The sequence below is a fragment of the Crocuta crocuta genome, unplaced genomic scaffold (genome assembly GCF_008692635.1).
Source record: "Crocuta crocuta isolate KB4526 unplaced genomic scaffold, BGI_CrCroc_1.0 scaffold39, whole genome shotgun sequence".
Taxonomy (NCBI): domain Eukaryota; kingdom Metazoa; phylum Chordata; class Mammalia; order Carnivora; family Hyaenidae; genus Crocuta; species Crocuta crocuta.
In genome coordinates, this window is record NW_027533334.1 from 2002284 (window position 1) to 2023851 (window position 21568).

At 35.0% G+C, this 21568-nt stretch overlaps 1 long non-coding RNA gene across 1 annotated transcript; it reads right to left on the reverse strand.

Moving 5' to 3' along the window:
- Nucleotides 1–5672: 5672 nt before the first annotated feature.
- LOC144218378 (uncharacterized) lies at nucleotides 5673–13254 on the reverse strand. Its single transcript, XR_013331141.1, has 3 exons — nucleotides 13114–13254; nucleotides 12141–12344; nucleotides 5673–5752 (listed from the first exon to the last, which is right to left on the reverse strand). It is a non-coding gene; the product is annotated as an uncharacterized LOC144218378 (long non-coding RNA).
- Between the last annotated feature and the right edge of the window lie 8314 nt (nucleotides 13255–21568).

Consider the following 21568-nt stretch of genomic DNA (forward strand, 5'->3'; position numbering starts at 1 on the left):
CCCCATCATTTCCCCCCTTCTTCTCCCCCACGGTCCTCCGTTAAGTTCCTCCTAATCCTCCTATACGTGCAAACATATGACATTTGTCCTCCTCTGCCTGACTAATTTTGCTCAGCATAACACCCTCAAGGTCCATCCATGTTGCTACACATGGCCAGATTTCACTAGTTAAAAATATTTTTATCAAACTTGATACAATATTACCAAATAACTTTCCAAAATGTAATGACACCAGTAATGTTTTAGTGCCATTTCATGATACTTTTGCCATGCTGATTTTTATCATTACTACTTATTTTTACTAATGTAAATTTCTTTACATGGAAAAAATTAAGAAGACTGAACATCTTTTTATTTGCTTGGTTTCTAGTTTCTTTGTGTGTGTGACATATCTGCCATGTCCTTTGAGTGTATTCTTAAAATTGTTGTGCTGACTACACTGTGCATATAAAGTTGTTTCCTTGGATTTCCACATTAAAATCTCTTAATATTAAGTACATATACACTGAAAGTAATTTATGATCAATTTCAAGAATTTCTTTATATAAATAATGATCAAATATTTCTCCAGTATTTCTCCAGAATATTCTTAAATTTGTTTTTGATTATTTTATATAAGAAAGCCTAAATTTTTTGTATATTAATATGTTTTCATGCATGAAAATCTTTTCATAATATTTATAACCCTATGTACAAAATGTCAATGCTTCTCATAAAGTTTCATCTTCTAGTTCCTAGCATTTAAAATACAATTTAGGGGCATCTGGGTGACTCAGTCAGTTGAGTCTCCAACTTTGGCTCAGGTCATGATCTCACGGTTTGTGAGTTCGAGCCCCATGTTGGACTCTGTGCTGACAGCTTAAAGCCTGGAACCTGCTTCAGATTCTGTGTTTCCCCTTCTCTCTGCCCTTCCCATCCTCATGCTCTGTCTCTCTCTAATAAAAACATTAAAATTTAAAAAAAAAATAAAACACAACTTAATTTTAAATATGTACCTAGAATTTTTCCTGGTGTATGATGTGAAATGAACATTTTCTTAGCCACATCTTCAGTCAGTTCTTAGAACATAATTCAAGTTTCCCGCCAGGTTGCCTTGCCTCTGTTACCAGCTATTAATTATTTATGAACCAAAAGATCTACTTCTGACCAGTCTATTCTATTCCAGTGTTTTTAAATTTCATATTCTAGGGATAGAACTGCAGTCCTTTAACTATTACAACTTATAATAATTAATCCCTTCTAATTTTACATTTCTTTTAAATATTTTCTTTTATACTTTCTCAAATTATCTCTCTCAAATAAAACTTATGGAATCTTTGTAAACATATTTTACTTTTTAACAAATAGAATCCAATTGTTCTATAGAAAAAAGTTAGATATTTCTAACAATATGTGCTGTTCTTTTGTTATGTTACCTTTTATCATGAAACATATTATTTGTACAATGGAGTAGATAGTATATATGTATATTTAAATAATAATAAAAGGAACATAAAAACACTCATCAATCTTAGGAAATAGAACAATGCCATTACCTTGCAAATACTATGTCCTCTTTGTTAAATGTCTTTCTTTTTCTCCATCCAGAGATAAACATATTCTGACTTTAGTAATATCTTTGTTCTTCCTTAAAGTTTTATCATGTAGATTTGAAATCTCAAATAATATATTTTAATCTGGACTATTTTAACATTATATTTGAATTTTCTTGAGTCTTGTTCTTTTAATAAAGTCTTAGATTTGAGAGATTCACTCATGAGTCTGCACACTGCTGTGGTGCACTCATTTTTAGTGCTGTTTACTATTCCATTTGAATAAACACTATTTATTTATCTAGTCTTAATGAGATTTTGATTGTTTTTTTTTTTTTTGCAGGAATTATAAACATGCCTGCTATAAACACATTATTTTGCATGTCCCCTAGGGCATCATGCAAGATTTCTCAGGGGTATGCATATAATAAATTCCTGGATCATAAGATATGATTAATGGTTATTGGCAAATTGCTTTCCAAGCATTCAAATATTTCCACTGGCAAAATTGTCATTGAGTTCAAGACCTGAGCTGAGATCAAGAGTCAGATGCTGAATCATCTGAGCTACCCAAGTGACCCAAAAATTCTTTGTGTATTTTAAATGCTGGCCTTTCTAGGTATAAAGCTGATGACTTTTGAGGAATGGCAGATTTTCATTTTAATGTAGACAGTTTATCAGTATTTTCCTTTATGGGTATTGTCTATTAATGTCTTAGTCCTTTCTCAATCTCAAGACTTGATCTTTAATCCATCTGAAATTATTTTTTGTGTATAACTAAAAGAATTTTTTTCTTTCTTCCCCCTGGATCATTTAATGTGAAGACTTTCCTTTACCTACTTCTCTTAAATGCTACCTTCATCAATTATCAATAGTCCATACACTCATTGGTCTGTTAGTGTGTTCAATATATTTTTTCTATTTGGTATATTTTTCTCCTCCTGTATTAACACAAACCTTTCATAATTTCTATAGACTTAGAATAACTTTTGATCAATGTAAGCTTTACCTACTCTTCTATTCTTCCTTTCTAAGAGTATGTAGGTTAAAATTGGCCCTTTGCCTTCTATATAAAGTTTAGAATCTACTTATAATTTTCTGCCTCTTAAAATATGGGAATTTTATTGTAATTATATTGAATCTATATAGTATATAGATTATATTTTATAATATTGAGTCTTCTAATTTAAAAACATGCCTATTGGTCCATTTATTATTCTCATCTTTAATGACTTTTAAATATAGTTTTGCAGTTTTCTCTGTGTCTTGTACCTCTTAGCTCATGGAATTAGTAATGAAGGAGGTGTGAAATTATCATATTCTGGATGTATTTTAAATATAATCCAATAGTATGTCTGATGGGAATTAGAAATGGGGACCAAGAGGAAGATTTTGGCTTAACCAATTCCACAGATGAAGTTGCCATTAACTAACATGGGGAAGGCTCTGGAAGAGATAATATTTGGGGAATTTCCAGTTTTTCATGTGCTGATTTTGAGGTGTTTCTAAAATGACTTCCAAGAGGAAATAACAAGTAAGTGTTTTGTGTGCAAATCTTGGGTTCCTGAGAGAGGTTATAGCTAGACATACAATTTTGGGAGATGTATCAGGAAGATTTCAAGCAGAATTTATTTATTTATTTTAAATTTTTTTAATGTTTTATTTATTTCTAGGAGAGAGAGAGAGAGAGAGAGAGAGAGAGACAGCGTGAGCAGGGGAGGGTCAGAGAGAGAGGGAGTCACAGACTCTGAAACAGGCTCCAGGCTCTGAGCTGGCAGTCAGCACAGAGCCCGCCACGGGGCTCGAACCCACGAACCGCGAGATCATGATCTAAGCGAAAGTCGGACGCTTAACCAACTAAGCCACCAAGGCACCCCCTCAAGCAGAATTTAATACAAAGTATTTTAAAAAGAAATTTATAATATTTAAGGAAACTACAAGGGATGTTGAAGTATTCAGGGGGCCAGTAACAATAGGCCACTATGGACCCCAAGATCTGAAAGGACAAGGACAAAGAAAAGTTACCAGAACCTTGAAGAAAGACATGCTTGCCTCTATCTTTCTAACTGCTTATATCTATCTATCTATCATCTCTTTATCTACTTATCTATCTATCTTCTATCTCTAGGCGTATGCTATTAGTGTTACCATTTGGTCACTTCAGTTATAGATGTGTTGTATCTCTTTTGACTCCCTTGCATATCTTTTGCATATATTATTTTCTCTCTAAATATTTTCCTTCTTCTTACTTTTTCTTCATTTTCTTCACCTGTTTTTGCACTATTCTCAATGATATCTACTGAAGTTTCCATAGTGTCTATTCTCCTTTGGGCTCCTTGGAATACAGTGTTCATTTCCTAAATAATTTTGCTTGTTGCCTTTTTTTCCTGTAACTATCAGTTCCATTTTTTAAATCCTCTTTGTTAACTGGTCATCTTTTCTCACATGTAATTTTGTGTTTCATGTTCCTGAATAGCAATGATTACTTCATATTTTTGTTTTGTTTTTAGCTCAGACTGGGTGTTTTATCTTGCTTTTTTATTTGAAAAAAAAAATCTTTTTTTGGAAAGATTTTACTGATGAGTTTTCACCATACGTAAGAAGCATATACTTTTTCTCTTTTCTTACTTTTTTATATTTTCTTTGTATATAGGCAGACAATATTTCTTTCCTCTAACTCATATTTTAAAAAGACAGATTTTCCTAGACTACCAGACAGTGATGTGTAAGAGATAAGCAAGGATAGTTCTCCAAGCTTCAAAATTGTACTAGATATCTCCCCCAACTCAGAGACTTCATCTTTTTCCACTCTACTCTCTTTTCAGTATGTTTACCTGTACTGACTTTATTAACGGCCTCCCTTGATTTTGGCTATCCATAGGATGTAGCTAAAGCAAAGCTCCTGTAGAAGTCTGGAGTGAGGGAGGACAGTGAGGTCAGGCTTATTCCCTGACTCCTTCTCTGTGGTGTCACATGGGTTGGTTTGATCCCTGGCTGAAGTCACAGTTCATCTCAAGGCAGCTCTCTCTACAAGACTCTCTCATCCAGGTTCTGGGGACTGTTACCTTTAATGGCATCTATTAGACGACAAGAGTCTTTATAAAGAGTCCACATCTTTCAAAATACTTCATTATTAACACCCCCTCAAGTTATCCATTCCCAGTAAGACCCTTCTGATTTAATAATGCTGGTTCTCACTCTTAATATAAAAGGACTTCTAATGTGGCTCTTTCTGTTAGGCACTTGTTCCAATGAGTTATCCTACATCTAGCCATGAGTATCTCATATTTCCGTAAAATGCAATTAGTCCCACTAAAGGTACCCTAAGTGCATCCCTAGTTCACACTTGCTTTCTTTCAAATGCTAAGATACCTCATCTGTTTCCAGTAAATCCCATGTTGCTTAAAATAGTTATGCTCAATTTTTCTCACTTGCAACAAATAAACACTAATTTTTATATGCACTAATGCTTTCAATACTATATTTTCTTATTGAATATAACAGACATGTAGAACAGATATGCCATTGTCATAGGATCCAATGATTGTTATATCACAGAATATGATTGTCTGAGTACATTAAAACTTTTACCAATGCAGTGTGGTTAAAAGAGAGAAAAAAATTAATGAATGCTTCTTCTTATGATGCTGCTGAGATTTTTTAAATGGGTGGTTTCAGTCACAATAAACCAGATAATTTAATTCCACACTTTCCTAAATAGTAGATAATAAAGCTAATACTGAGTTTATCAAACATATCACCGCTTTTACAATTTTTATGTACCTCAAGTCATCCTGGCATATAAATGCATAGTCCGTTTGTTAACACTTGTTAAATTTTTAATGTATCTATCCTTTTTTCAATCTTTTCTTTTTTCTTTCCTTTTTTTTTTTTTGTTCAATGTTTATTTATTTTAAGAGAGAAAAAGAGAATGCAAGCAGGGGAGGGACAGAGAGAGAGGGAGACACAGAATCCGAAGCAGGCTTTAGGCCCTGAACTGTCAGCACAAAGCCCCACATGGGGCTCAAACTCATGAACCACGAGATCATGACCTGAGCCAAAATTGTACACTTAACCGACTGAGCCACCCAGGTGCCCCATATCCTGTTTTTTATCTTTTAAATATAATCTTACTCAGTTGTGGTGAGAAACATTTTTAAAGTTTCACTCATTTTGTTTTCAAAGTATTTTCCAGTTCCAGAGTTTTCAGAAGAGATTCCCTGTAGGTAAAGAAAGAATGAAATGTGTCTGTTAAAATTAAATGGCTCAATATTTTAGAGAACAGTATTATACCCACATTAATTTTTTAGATTAATTCCTAGGCAAAAGTAGCTAATATTGCCTTCCATGTGATTATTTCTCAAGGCATGACATAGTACATCAAAAATATCAACCTGGAAATGATCAATCTAATTAAAATGCCATAGATGTGTGGTACCAGTAATATTATCTCAAAATAATGAGTTATAATCTTTTTTTTAAGGGAAATGTTCTCTGAAACTTTAAAACTATTACCATGTATAGTCCTAGGTGGGGTGTGTGAGTATGTTTGTATGTTTACGCACACATGCCATGAACAATAATTTGAATTTAAACAATTTTTAAAGAACTGAGTAAATTGTTATTTACATATGATGGAACAGTACTTTATAATAAAAAGAAAGGACGTATTGACACACAAGAACATAAATGAAACTCAAAATAATTACATTAAGTGAAAGGTAAGAGTACTTATAGATGTGGTTTATCTATACAATGGAATACTACATGGCAATGAGAAAGAATGACATCTGGCCATATATAGCAACATGAATGGAAATTGATGGTGTTATGCTGAGTGAAATAAGTCAGGCAGAGAAGGACAGATACCATATGTTTGCATGTATAGGAGGATTAGGAGGAACTTAACGGAGGGCCATGGGGGAGAAGAAGGGGAAAAATAGTGGGGGAGAGGGAAGGAGGCAAACCATGAGAGACACTTGAATGCCGAGAACAAACTGAGAGCTGATGGGAGTGTGGGTGAGGGGGAGAGGGGTGATGGGCATAGAGGAGGGCACTTGTGGGGATGAGCACTGGGTGTTATATGGAAACCAACTTGACAATAAACTATTTAAAAAAATAAAATAAACATTGAAAAAAGAGTACTTATAGTATGGTTCCATTTACATAAATTCTAGAAAGTTCAAACTGATTTATAATTACAGAGAGCAGATCAGTCATTGTCTTAGGAAGGAGAAATTACAGAGATACAAAAGGAAACTTTGCGGGGGGGGGCGGGTAATAGTTATACTCATTGTATTGATTTTGATAATTCCTTCTCAGAATAGCCATGTGTTAAAATGCATCAAATTGTACAGTTTAATTATATATTTGTGTATATCAATCAAACCTCAGTAAAGCTGTTAAGAAGAAAAAATATGAAAAAGGGATTGCATTAGTGAACACACTGGTAGCTCATAAGAGACAATTTCTTGCTGAAATAAATATGTATCACAGCAGGAAAAATATATAAAACATGAAAATATGCTCAGCATCACTGATCATCAGGGAAATACAAATCAAAATTACAATGAGATATCACCTCACATCTGCTGAATGGCTAAAATCAACAAGACAAGAAACAACGGGTGTTGGTGAGGATGTGGAGAAAGGGAAACCCTCTTACACTGTTGGTGGGAATTCAAACTGATACAGTCACTCTGGAAAACAGTACAGAGTTTCCTCAAAAAAGTTAAAAATAAAACTACTCTATGGTCCAAGAATCGCACTACTAGGCATTTACCCCAAAATACAAAAATAGTACTTCAAATTGATATATTCCCCCCAATGTTTATAGCAGCAGCAGCAGCATCTACAATTGCTAAATTATGAAAACAGCCCAAGTGTCAATCAACTGCTGAGTTGGACACACACACACACACAGACACACACGAGCAAATAAAAGATACAAGAAAGAATGTAATATAAAAAGTAAAGTAGAATAAAAAATAAGTGATTAATTTAGGAAAGCAAAAAAGAAGGAACAGAAGAACAAAATAACAGATGCTATAAGTTAAAAAAAAATAGCAACTTGGTAGATCAAATTTCAGTAATTACACTGAATGTATATTGACTAGATATTCCAATAAAAAGATCTGCCACACTAGAATTGTTTTAAATGCATCTATATGCCACTTAAAAAATGATTTTTAAGTTTATTTATTTACTTTGAGAGAGAGAGAGGGAGAGTGTGAAGGGTGGAGAGAGAGAGAGAAAGAGACAGAGAATCCCAAGCAGGCTCTACTCTGTCAGCACAGAGCCCAAAGCAGGGCTGGAACCCACGAACTGTGGCATCACGACCTGAGCCAAAACCAAGAGTCAAAAGCTGAAATGACTGAGTTACTCAGGCGTCCCCACGAAATAATTGTTTAAGAAATGTTTTTATTTATCTTTGAGAGAGAGAGAGACTGTGTGTGTATGAGAGGGGGATAGAAGATCAGAAGCAGGCTCTGTGCTGATAGCAGCAAGCCTGATGTAGGGCTTGAACCCACGAACCATGAGATCATGACGTGGGCCAAAGTCAGATGCTCAACAGACTGAGCCACCCAGGTGTCTCTTACAAGAAATAACTTTTAAATATAAATATAGACAGGTTGAAAGGTAACTTATGGAAAAGGTATGCCATAAAATCATTTAGGAAAAGCTTGTGTGAATATGTTAATATCAGTCAGAGAAGACTTCAAAGCAAGATTTATTAAGGGAAATAAAAAGGGATGTTTTATAATTATAAATTATGAAACACTTAATTCAGCAGGAATATATTACAATTCTACATTTGTGTATGCTTGAAAACAGCTTTAAACTATATAAATTAAAAGTCAATAGAATTAGAAGCATAGACAATCCAAAATCTCAGAGATTTTTAACATGTATCTCTCAAAAACTCTCAATAACTGACAGAAGAGGCAGACAAAACAAAAGGAGAGAGGTCACAAAAGTTTTAAACAATATTAACAAACTTGGCCTAATTGGCATATCTAACTACTGCATCCAATAATTGCAGAATGTACTTTTTTCAACGTAATGTGAAATACTTATTAAGTATATAGAGAAAATAAATACAGAATTAAATGAGATAAACTTCACACATTCAAAGTTTGATACAGTATGTATTTTCCTGACACTGTAGAACTTAAATTATAGGGGCACCTGGGTGGCTCAGTTGGTTAAGCATCTGTCCCTGGCTTAGCTCAAGCCAGAGTGCTCGTACTCTGTCTCTCTCACTCTTTCTCTCTCAAAAATACACATTAAAAAAATTTTTTAAAGAACTTAAATTACAGAAAAACAACTATTGGAAAATGAAAATTAGGGAACAGCAAGTATATTAAAAATCAACAACAGAATACAGAACACTATGGAATAATGTCTTTACTTCACAGTGCTAGTAGTAAAAACTATTGTTTTGTTTTTAAATCTATTTTTTAATGCTTTATTTCTGAGAGAGAGAGAGAGACAGCATGAGCAGGAGAGGGTCAGAGAGAGAAGGAGATACAGAATCTGAAGCAGGCTCCAGACTCTGAGCTAGCTGTCAGCACCAAGCCTGATGCGGGGCTGGAACCCATGAACTATGAGATCATGACCTGAACTGAAGTTGGACGCTTAAACAACTGAGCCACCCAGGCACCCCTAAAAACTATTGTTTTGAATTGTTCAAGAAGGCAAATGAAATAACATTTTCAGAAAAGAAATCAGAATGTCTAAAGACATACATTTCAATGTACATTGAAAGAAGGAAAATTGTTCTTGAAGGAAGGATTTTTATATTAAAAAATTATAAACAATGTAATGGACTATTTTAATCTATAAAATCATATCTTCCAGTACTGGGAATTTTTCTTGTATTATTTCCTTGATAATTTCCTCTTTTTAAAATTTTTTCTATTCCTTCTTCTGAAACTCTTATGCTTTTGATGCTTACCTTCGTGGACAGATTCTCTAATATCTTCTTTCTTTTTCACCTCCTCATTTCTGTCTTATACTTTTTCAGAAATTCCCTCAACTGTATCTTTCAAATTTATAAATTTTCTATTGATTTTAAAATATTTCTGCTTTTAATTTTGAATTTTCTGTATTTCATTTTCCTGTGGAGTTTCTTTTTTTTAAGTACAGAAATCTATTTTTATGAAACTTGTCTTAGCTTGTCTTATTTGTCTAAGGATTTTACATGCATGTTCTGTTTCCTGCATTGTCCCTGTCAACTGCTTTGTCAAATTTGTTCATAAAATGTTACCTACACTATATTATTTAGTGACTAAACTATTTTTGCCTATCTTTCTCATTCCAACTCTATGAAGACTGGGATTTTTGTTCATTTTATTCTTTTCTGTATCTGCAGCACCCATAATACTGTGCTTAGCACATTGGAGGAACTCATTAAGAGTATAGTGAATGTCACAATGGATGTTATTAAAGATCTTCATTACTATCTGTTTCAAGTGATGCATATTTAGGAATGAATCTCTACAAAATGAATTAGAACCTCTATGTGAATGGTGAGGCTTGTCAAAGGATAAGATTTGCTGAAGGTGATGGGGTCTACGCCCAGCCAAAACAATTTGGGAACTCCTAATGTTATTATCTATAGATCTTCTTTATGAACTGGTCTTATCTTCATTCAAAAATCAGCCAGATCCCTTCTTCAGTGACTTAGACTGGCTACCAGGAAAGTGAAGCTAAGAGATTGAGAAGAGTTGGAACACCACTAATAATTATGTACATTTCTACTTAATCCATTTTTTGTCCTAAAACTTTTCTGCTCTCAGCTATGCCTGATATCTTCAAGATCAGAGTCACGCTCTTTCAGCCTTTCCATAAAGTACACGTGATCTTTTGCTCAGGTGAGTGAAGGGCCACTGTTAGGCTCTGTGACATGGGGGCAGTGATAAGAGAGGTGTAATTAAGTATTTATAGCCTATTTAAATTTTTTTCTGATCTACCACACACCATCCATTTTCAGAGGATCTCTTGCTTCCAATTTTCTCAGTTTTTCCAGAGTTTTGCTCTGAAAATTAGCTTGCTTCTTGGCAAGGCACTTAGTTTTCAGTTTTCTGTGATTTGCTAAATCAGTTATCACTCATCCAAATGATTTATATCATTTAGAATTTTGTTATCACCTTTCATTTGCTTTCATTGTCTCTTCCCTTGATCTTTGAAGGTTGAAACCTCACTGTAATGGGTTTATGGAGGAATCAGAGATAAATATACCTGCTTAATATTCAGTAAATTTACTGAAATCCCCCCTTGGACTTTAAATGCAATTTATGGAGAATAGCCAAGAACTACCACAAAACTTTCCTTAGCCAAATATCAAAGAGAGAAAAGTTGGTAAGACAAATATGGTATAGAATTAATTAAGGGTCACATATACTGTTAGGCTGCATCAAATTCAAAGAGTAGCATAACATATATAACATGTGCATAGCTCCAGTCTTATATCACTTCCCTGACCATACATACAGAATTACTTTCTACAGTTCAAAATCAAGTGTAGAAACTAAGACAATCAGTTGCAGAGACATTAACAATAATAATCATGATACATAAGTATTAAACAAACTCCATAAATATATTTCAGATATATATTGAACAAATCCTCTAATATACACACGACACAAAATTAAACAGATTCTTAAAACAGATATTATATACAATCTACTCTATAAAATGTATAAAAAGGAAAACTCTTTCCCCAATAAAATAAAAACATATCAAACACATAAAATTAGATCTCAGGTCAATTTGATTCTAGGCAATGTAACCAAGATATTTTGTTCAATGTCATGTTATGTCAGGAGAGGAGCCATGACTTAAATTAAGGTCCCTTGAATCAACATCCCTCAAGTCATTTTTCTCTAAAATTATCCTTCTCATTAAACTGGAGTTCTGTATACTCTGTTGACAACAGATTGTGCCTCAAAGCAAATGCTATCTTGGTAATAGGCTTAATTTTACATAGACTATATACAGCTCATAGGACAGAAGACTGCATCCATGTCAGATGGGAGATGTATCCTGAAGATAGAATGAAGCAACTAAATGAATAAAAAAAAGTAGTAAGTAGTGGAATAAAAGGAGAAATCAAAGAAATCCCTGACGTTAAGGAAAACGTACCCCTGTAACAAAATGACTCTTGTATTTCATGTTTGGATGGAGTCTGAGAGAGACAACTACATTCATAAGGAACTTTTTCTGAGCCAAAAGTGCCCAGGCACAGAAGCAGACCAAAGCCAGGAGGAAACCCCTCTGTGAGGACAGCTGGCCAAGTCCAGGAGAAAAGACAGATCTTGAGATTCTGACAAGTCCAAAGGGAGGGCCGCATAGAAAGTATTTGTGGAAAACCTTAGAGAAACCACAGATTGATGAAAGACTCAAAGAAAGACAAAAGAAAACAAAAGCCTAAGTTGAAGAAGTATGCATTCTATGAGTATAGGACCATATAAGGAAGTCTACTTTGATACCTGCTTTGTAGAACTAACCATAGCAATTAGTGGTGAAGTGACAGTCTTGAAAATACTTTAGTTTCTTTAATTCTGCAAGTATAACCTGAGTTTATAGCCACAAATCCATTACCTTCAATCATTTGTTTTTTCATTTAGTGTATCAGAGAAAGCATTATTTTTTCCCTTTCATTCGTTGATTATCCTCAGTTGTTTGGCTTCCATATCTCCCCACTCCACCATGAACATGGTCAATATGCTGCTAATTACTTCCTGGAATTACACAGACCGCAGAGAGAAGCACAGTACATTGATGGCCACTATTCCACTCACATCCCTAAAGTAAGATTGAACACACACGTCACCTTTGTTCCCCCTTAGGCATCACAAACAGAGGACTTAGTCCTATGTAAGACTTTCTAGAGACACAGGGAATGAGTATAATGAAAAAGACAAAAAACTAGTATCAGTCCTCAGTGTTTTAAATTTTCAAATCATGATAGAGAATTCTTTACTGGCTCCCCCCCCAGCCCCACCCCTTGATTCTATCATGCTACCACTGCATCTAAACCAAATCTTTCAGATTTTTTCCTTCCCATCAGATCTCTCTGCATCTCTCTACACTCACCATCTACACCCACAGGAATAAAAACAAGATAGCTCATAATGAGCATAGCATCTTGAATTATGCAGAACAACTTAACTTTTCTCACTTTTCATGTCTCTACAGTCTTTTCTTGGCTTTGCTGCTTTTTGCAAAACCAAAACACCCTTTATCAGCTTTATTTTCTGTAAAGGAGCAATATTCTCTTCAAGATGTATCTGATTGTGTTTCCCTAGAACTATTTATTCAAACTGCCAGTTGCTTTTATCGGTTCTCCAGAATATTGTAATTCTATCAAGTAATACACATATATAGCCAAAAAATATAAAAGAATAAAAGTTTGTAATGAAGAGTAACATTTACTTAATTCACACCTCCCCTTCTCAGTCTCACCTTCATGAAACAAAATCTTCTACCTGCATCATTTCATTAAAAAATTCTAATGATTACTTCCTTTACTTTAAATATTAATAATTAATAATTTAATACATTACTGGGGCACCTGGGTGGTTCAGTCAGTTGGGTGTCCAACTTCGGCTTAGGTCATGATCTCACCATCCATGAGTTCAAGCCCCACATCGGGCTCTGTGCCTAACAGCTTAGGGCCTGGAGCCTGTTTTGGATTCTGTGTCTCCCTCTCCCTGTGTCCCCACCCCTGCTCATGCTCTGTCTCTCTCTGTGTTTCAAAAATGAATAAACATTAAATTTTTTTAATAATTTAATACATTATCAATTGATGGCCACACANTTTTAACGTTTATTCAGTTTTAAGAGAAAGAGAGAGAGAGAAAGAGACAGAGCAGGAGTGGGGGAAGGGCAGAGAGAGAGGGAGACACAGAATCCGCAGTAGGTTCCAGGTTCTAAGCTGTTAGCACAAGCCAGAGGCACGGCTCCAACTCATGAACTGTGAGATCATGAGCTGAGCCAAAGTCAGTTACGTACCAAATTGAGTTGCCCAGGCACCCCAAAACCTACTCCCTTTTCAACTTTTTTCTCATTTTTTTTGTTTTTACTATTTTATTTTCTCTATTATTTATCTTTAAATTATAAATTTAGTTGTATAATATTGTAAATATTATCCATTGTGATTTTCTCTCAAAATCTTTTGCTGCCTTTCTCCATCCTCTCTGTGACTCAGTATTATTCATTGCTTCTGAGGTATTCATTTCATAAAGAAAAATATAAAAGAACATGGAGAGAATAAAAAAAGACCAATTCTTAGCTTCAAATTTCATCATAATCAAGATAACTAATCCTTTTAACTGGCAAGAGCCATGTTTTGGAACTCAAAGGAGGAAATGTTAAAAGAAAACAAAGATAGGGTTTATGCAGAAATAGAAAAGAAAGTGCCAGACACCTCTGCCCTTCTTTGGGGAAGGGAAGAGATTCAACACTGACCAGAGGCCACCAACCTCCAGAGCATGAACAAGATGTGTTTTGTCTACAAGCCCAGTTTACAGAGAGGAAGAAGAGAATGAGGAGATGAGGGAAGAGGGGCGGGGTGGGGGGATTGGAGGACTTTGCATGTCACAGATTATCCCCTGTACTGTAATCTGATTCACTCTAACATGGCAAGGCTAACACCCCGTACCCTTTTGCATTTGCCATCACTAACTTCAGCCTTCCAGTATTTCCACAGTTTTAGACAGCACCTTTCCACTGTACACCACATTAGAGAGAAGTTTCTCTCCACTTCATCTTTCCCCTTCAACCTCCCAACGTGTTATGAGCTGAAGATTAAGGTTTACATTATCAAAGTTGAAAATTTTAACTTCTGCTCCGTGATATTGTTTTCTGTGTTTTGTCCATAACTTAAATCAAAGTTGAAAAATCAACAAATACTGTAATTCTATTATTATGGCTACAAATAGATTTTAGCACATCGTCAATTAGTGAGCAAATACTTAGTTCCTTTACTAGAGGTCCAATAGCAGGGTTCTCAAGCAAATCAAAGGAGAATGATTGTGACATATAGGTGAACTGGATTTTTCTACATCTCATAGTTTTTCCAAATTTGCACTATTTAAGTTTGATTTGCTTAACATTTGTATCATGAATTTCCCATATGTTTTTATTGTCCCCAGACTGTCTGATTTCTTGTAATTACTTTCATGATTTTTTTTTTTGTTTAAGAAATAATTTACCTTCACATCGGTCCTATCAAGCAAACCTTTATTAATTTATCAATTGCTTACAAACTACTTTACTCTTATTTTTAAAATTGTGTTGAGGGACACTTAACATGAAATCTACCCTCTTAACAAAATTGTAAGTGTATTGTAGAGTCTTGCTAACTACATGTACATTGTCATACAGCAGATCTCTAGAGCTTTCCATCTTGTATGACTGAAACTATATACCCATTGAACAGTAACCTCCCATTTATCCTTCCTTCCAGCCTCTGGCAACTATCTTCTTTTGACTTCTTGGGTTTGACTAGATACCTCATATAAATGGAATAATGCACTATTCATCCTTCGGTGACTGACTGGCATATTTAATTTAGCATAATGTCCTCAAGATTTATCCATGTTGCATATGGCAGCATTTCCTTCTTTGTTTAAGGCTGAATAATATACCATTGTATGTATACACCAAGTGTTCTTTATCCAGGCACCCAGAGATAGACATTTAGGTTGTTTCCATACCTTGGTTATTATGAATTATGCTGCAATAAATATGGAAATACAAATATCTCTTTGACAGCTTATCTTCAATTCTTTTGGATAAATATACAGAAGTAGGATTTCTGGATTATATGCTAGTTCTATTTTTTAATTTTTTAAAGAACTGCCAGAGTGTTTTGGATAGTTGCTTCACCATTTTATATTTCTTCTAACAGTGCATAGGGATCCAATTTCTCCATATCTTCACTGATACTTGTTATTTTCTGGGCTTTGTTTTTGTTTTTGTTTTATATTGGTCATCCTAACAGGTGTGAGGTGATAGCTCATAGAAATTGTGATTTGCATTTTCCTGATAAAGAGTGTTATTGAACCCATTTTTTTCATTGGGTTATTTGGCCCTTTGCTATTAAGTTGTAGAAGTTCCTTATACAGTTTAGAAGTTAACCTTCTCTGACACAAATAGTTTGCAAACATTTTCTCCCATCTTTAAGTGTCTTCTAATTCTATTGACTGTTTCCTTTGCTTCACAGAATTCGTTTGATGCAATCCCATTTGTCTACTTTTGTTATTGTTGCCTGTGCTTTTGGTGTCATCCAAGAAATCCTCACTGAGACTAATGTTATAAAGATTTTCCTCTGTGTTCTTTTAAGAGTCTTATAGCTTCAGATCTTACATTTGAGTTTTTAATTCATGTTGAGTTTACTTATGTGTATGATGCGAGATAAAGGCCCAACTTCATTCTCTTACATGTGGATAAACAGTTTTCATCAGCACCATTTGTTGAAAAACCTATCTTTTCCCCATTGTGTGGTCTTGGCACTTTTGTTGAAGATCATTTGACTATATAGGTGTGGATTTATTATTGTGTCCTATATTCTGTTCTATTGTGCTCTATGTCTGTCTCTGTCAGTACTACACTCTTTTGACTACTAAAGCTTTGCACTGTGTTTTGAAGTCAGGAAGTGTGAGGCCTCTGACTTTGTTATTCTCCCTCAAGATTGTTTTGACTATTCAGAATCCTTTCTAGTTCTATATGAACCTTAGGATTTTTTTTTTCTATTTCTGAAAGGAAATACCATTGGGATTTTGATGAGATTGAACTGAAACAGTAGGCTGCTTTGGGAAAGTGGACATTTTAACAATATTAAGTCTTTCAAACCATGTACACAGATGCCTTTCCACTTACTTGGGTCTTCCTTAACTTCAGCAATGTTTCATAGTTTTCAGTATACAAGTCTTTTGCATCATTGTTTAAGTTTATTCCCAAACATTTTATTCTTCTTGACGCTATTACAAATGGGACCTTTTCCTTAATTTAATTTTTAGATGGTTTGTGGTTAGTAGATATAAACATGACTGAGTTCTACATGTTCATTATTATCCTGTAAATTTGTGGAATTTGTTTACTAGTTCTAACTTTTTGAAGTAGAATCTTTAATCTATGTCATCTACAGATGACTTTACTTCTTCTTTTCTGATTTTGATGCCTTCCATTTATTTTTCTTTCCTACTTACTCTAGATAGAATTTCTAGTACTGTGTTGGGCAGAGAGACAAGGGTTGGCATCCTTACTTTGCTCTTGGTCTTAAGAAATATTTCAATTTTTTTTACCATTGGGTAAAATGTTAGCTATAAGCTTTTCATATAATGTCTTGAATGTGCTGAGGTAATTTTCTTCTTGTGTTTTAAAATGTTTAAATTTTTGAATTTTCATTTTTTATTTGAAGGAACAAGAGAGCAAGAGCAGTGGAGAGGGGCCGAGAGGAGAAAGACAGAGAGATACAGAGACAGAGATAGAGAATCCTAGTCTCCATGCTCAATGCAGAGCCCGACACAGGGCTCCATCTCAAGACTGAGATCATGACTTGAGTCAGATGCTTAACCCACTGAGCCACCCAGGTGCCTGCTATTCCTGCAGGGTTTTTTCTTTTGTCTGTTTTTGGTTTTTTAGTGTTTTTATCATGAAAGTGTGTTGAATTTTGTTAAATGCTTTTTATCTATTCAGATAATCAGTGATTTTAATCCTTTTGTTTTGGATTAATCCAGTGTATTTAATCCTTCTGTTAATGTAATATATCCTACTGATTGATTGTTGAATCATTTTCGCTTACCAGGGATAAATCCTACTTGGTCATGGTGTATCAGTCTTTTAATGTGTTGTTGAATTCTGTCTGCTAGTATTTTGCTGAAAATTCTTGCACCAACATTCATCAGAGACATCAACTGTATTTTTCTTGGTGTGTTTTTTGCCTGGTTTTAGTATCAGGGTAATGTTCTCACCATTTTATTTGGAGACTGTCTTTTGGAGTCCCTCTGTCACACACTGTGCAGCTCTTGGCTTCTCCACCTTTCTACTGTACTCAGCTGTGTTTTTGAGAGCACCTCATCAGGTCTTATTATAGTTTGGGAAAGATTTATAGTGTAAATTGTCCAAGGTCACAGGTGATAAAGCTAGTTTTAAAACTCTGGGCTTCAGACTTCCCCCAGAAAATCTGTATTACATTATGTAGGTTGTCACTCATTTATCCTTCAGTTAGAACTTCTACAAAACTCTTAAAAATTTTCCTAATAGTAGCTATTTACTAATTGCTACAATGATTAGAGTGATAGGCAGCTTCTAAAATGGTTCCACATGATCTTTGCCTCCTGCTATTCATGTTTCTATAATTTCCTCCCTTTGAACATGTGCTGGACATAATTAATATGAATATAATGCAATAGTTACAGTTTATCACTATTGAAATTAGGCTACAAAATCTTCTAGACTCTACCTACATGCACACACTCTCTCTCTCTTGCTCTTACTCCCTCATCTCTTGCTCTGATGTAAGCAAGCTGCTATGTTGTGAGTGTTCCTATTGAGAGGCCCATATGGCAACGAATTAAGGAAGACCTCTGGCCAACATCCAGTAAGGAAGGAATTGCAACCCTCAGTCCAATAGTCCAAGAGGCACTAAATCTTGCATTGCTGGGACTCAAACAACATTGCTGAACTTGGAAGTTTTGATCTTCTTCCCACCAAGCCTTGAGGTAAGACTGCAGCCCCAGCTGACACACTGACTGCAGCCTATGAGAGACCCTGAGTCAAAGGGAACTAGTTAAGCTGCACCTGAATTTCTGACCAAAAGACACAATGAGATAATAGATATTTGTTATTTTAAGCATCTCAGTTTTGGGCCAACTTGTCAAAGAGCAATAGATACATAATACCATTAGTAAGAACATAATTATAAAGAAATTTTGAGAGTGCACAGTAATGTTTTGAAACAAAGTACAGCACAGACGAATATCCATTAAGAACCTCTACCCTATTATTCTAAAGTCAACCTTAAAAAGAAAATATTTAGAGACTTAAAATATAAAATTTATGAGAATTAAAACTTTAACCAGAATATATATTCAAAATATCTGTCTATTAGTATACCAGACTTCTCCCTGTGTTTTTCAATGTTGGAAATACAATATGTATGGTTTTGTATATGTTCTAGCATGTATAAACTAAGTACAACAAATATTCTTAAAAATAAAATAAAACAATGTAAGTGTCCTTTGATATAGTTCAAGATTAAATCACTGTAGTCTATAATTTAAGAATATTAAATTTAGCACTCAGAAAAGGGGATAAAAATTGCTCAAAAGAAAATTGAGCTATTTGTCATCCTTTGGGGAAAAAAAAAGATTTGTAGTGCCTTAGTGCCTATGAGAAATGCTTGAGAGAAGTATATAAGCTCCTATTCAGAAATCATTTGATAATCTATTTTTTAGTTTGGAACTAAGAAAACATTAAAAGAAATTATCTTATATAACAAATATTAAAATGTAACCTGATTTTGTCTCTCGTAGGATTTAGTAAACAAACAATGAAACCCAAAACATAAAGAAAATTTTGGTCTCCAGCAAACATATGTCTATATAATTACACTACAACGTAGTATCCTTAACTTATCAAATTCTGCGTGCAAGTTTTTATGATTGAAGAAAAGAACAATTGTTCATGTTACAGAATGTGACATCGAAGCAGATGATTTGATTTATAAATGGCATTTATCCCGAGGTCAACACAGAGGGATGAAGTGAGTTAATCTTTGCCACAATGCAATAGTACAAAAAAACTTTATATATGTGTATATATATTGCCTGTATTGACAACAAATTATTGAGTAGGTTTTAAAACCCTCTATGGTAGGGGAACCTGGGTGGCTTAGTTGGTTAAGCATCTGACTTTAGCTCAGGCCATAATCTCATGGTTCATGGGTTCAAGCCTGCATTGGGCTATCTGCTGTCATCATAGAGCCTGCTTCAGGTCCTCTGTGCCCACCCTACCCCACCCCCATGGTTTTGTTCGCACTCTCTTTCTCAAAAACAAAATAATCATTAAAAAAATAAAATCCTTTATGGTAGAGTTTATAAAATGCCAAGCATAAAATGATTAGACAGTAAAATATCCCCTCAGGCAAATCCTTTTTCTTAAATAACATATCTTACCTACCATTCCCAGAAGGCTGTGCTGACCTTGATCCTAATGGCCAAAACTTCCTAGGTCAGAGTTAGGTTTTTGACCCAAATTAGATCAATCAGGTTTCTCTACAAAGGATTTTAAATTGTAGTATCATACATGAGGTCATCAAATAGTGCTGGCACTGGGGCTTGATAAAATTCAAAGTGTGAGCCTGGGATAAAAACAGGGCAGCACAAGTTGGCAAAGAGAAGGGAAACCGATGAGCGGAAATGGAATGAGGCAGAGATGGAGATCTGTCTGCCAATCTCTAACCCTTTTGTGGGATTGTATATGTGTATGCCTTTCCTGTGGTCTTCTAAGGATAAGGCACATTTTCACATTCTTCCATTGCCAACCACAGGCACTCTCCTCATCTTTACAAAAAGTTCCCATTGACTAGTCATGCTGCTCTTCTCACTCTTCTTCCTTAGAATCTGTATATCCAGATAACTCCCAAGTACCCAGAGTACTGCAAAATGAGATCTTTTTTTTTTTTCCTTCTTATTGATTGGCTACTTTTCTCCCAGTGCTATCCTTAGCTTTAACTGGTGAGTATTGGGGTAAGTAGCCAGTTTTTGTTTGTTTGTTTGTTTGATTGGGTTTTTGTTTGTTTGTTTTTGTTTTCTTTTGGGTAGTATGCTGTTGTGATGCATACTCTTGGTAGGGCTCACCTCCTCTCTGCCCATAGACTAGAAAGGATTCCCGATTGTGGGGTGTGAGTAAGACACTGAGAAGGATGTGAAGAAAGAAAAAAGTCACGAGACCTAAGATGAATGAATCTAGAAGATAGAATTCAAGATGGAATCTAGAAACAATCAACCCCACTTGAGCTATTACTACAGTAAGACCCATGGTTCAAAAGCACCTGGGAGCCACAGAGTGTACAGTCTCCTGAGTGAACAACATACATGGTCTTCATTGGTGTGTTATTAGTTATTCCTCTTGTCTTGTTGATCTGGCTCCTCCCAGACTGTTCTTTTTTATTTTTAATTTTTTTAATATTTATGCATTTTGAAACAGAGTGTAAATAGGGGAGGTGTAGAGAGAGAGGGAGACACAGAATCTGAAGCAGGCTCCAGGCTCTGAGCTGTCAGCACAGAGTCCAATGAGGGCCTCAAACCCACGAATCATGAGATTGTGACCTGAGACAAAGTTGGACACTTAACTGAGTAACCCAGGAACTCTACCCTGTCCTCAACATAGCAGCAATTGGGATCCTGGCAGATAATATCATTATTCTGCCTAAATCATCCTACAGCTTCCCATCTCACTTAATAAATCCAGAGTCCTCCACTACCTTCTTTGACCTCACCTTAAACTACTCTGCCTTCATTTATCTTCTCCAGCTACACTACTCTAGCTCACTATTGTAGGCCCACTTTCCCTTCAAGGCCATTGTACAAGCTGGCTCTTCTGTCTGGAAGACTTTTCTACCATATCTCAGTATGGTTTACTCCTTCATTATCCACAGGTCATTATTTGAAAGTCACATTCTCATTTGGGACTTTCTGAGTAACCTGTTTAAAATTTCAAACTTTACCCCTCCAACCCTCCTACACACATATATATTTTCTATCCCCATTCCATTCTTCATTTTTCTCCTTAGGATGTATCCCTTAGTTTATTTCCTACTTTTGTTATGTTGTTTATTTTTTGGCTCTTCTTCTAAAGGTAGGTCTCACGAGCGGAAGAGGTTTCCCCCCATTTCATTTAATATGTATACCCAGATCCTAGAAGCAGGACTAGCTACATAATTTATGGCGCCAAGTGCAAAATGAAAATGCAGTGTCCCATGATCATAAACTATTAAGAATCTTTAAAAAAAATTAGAA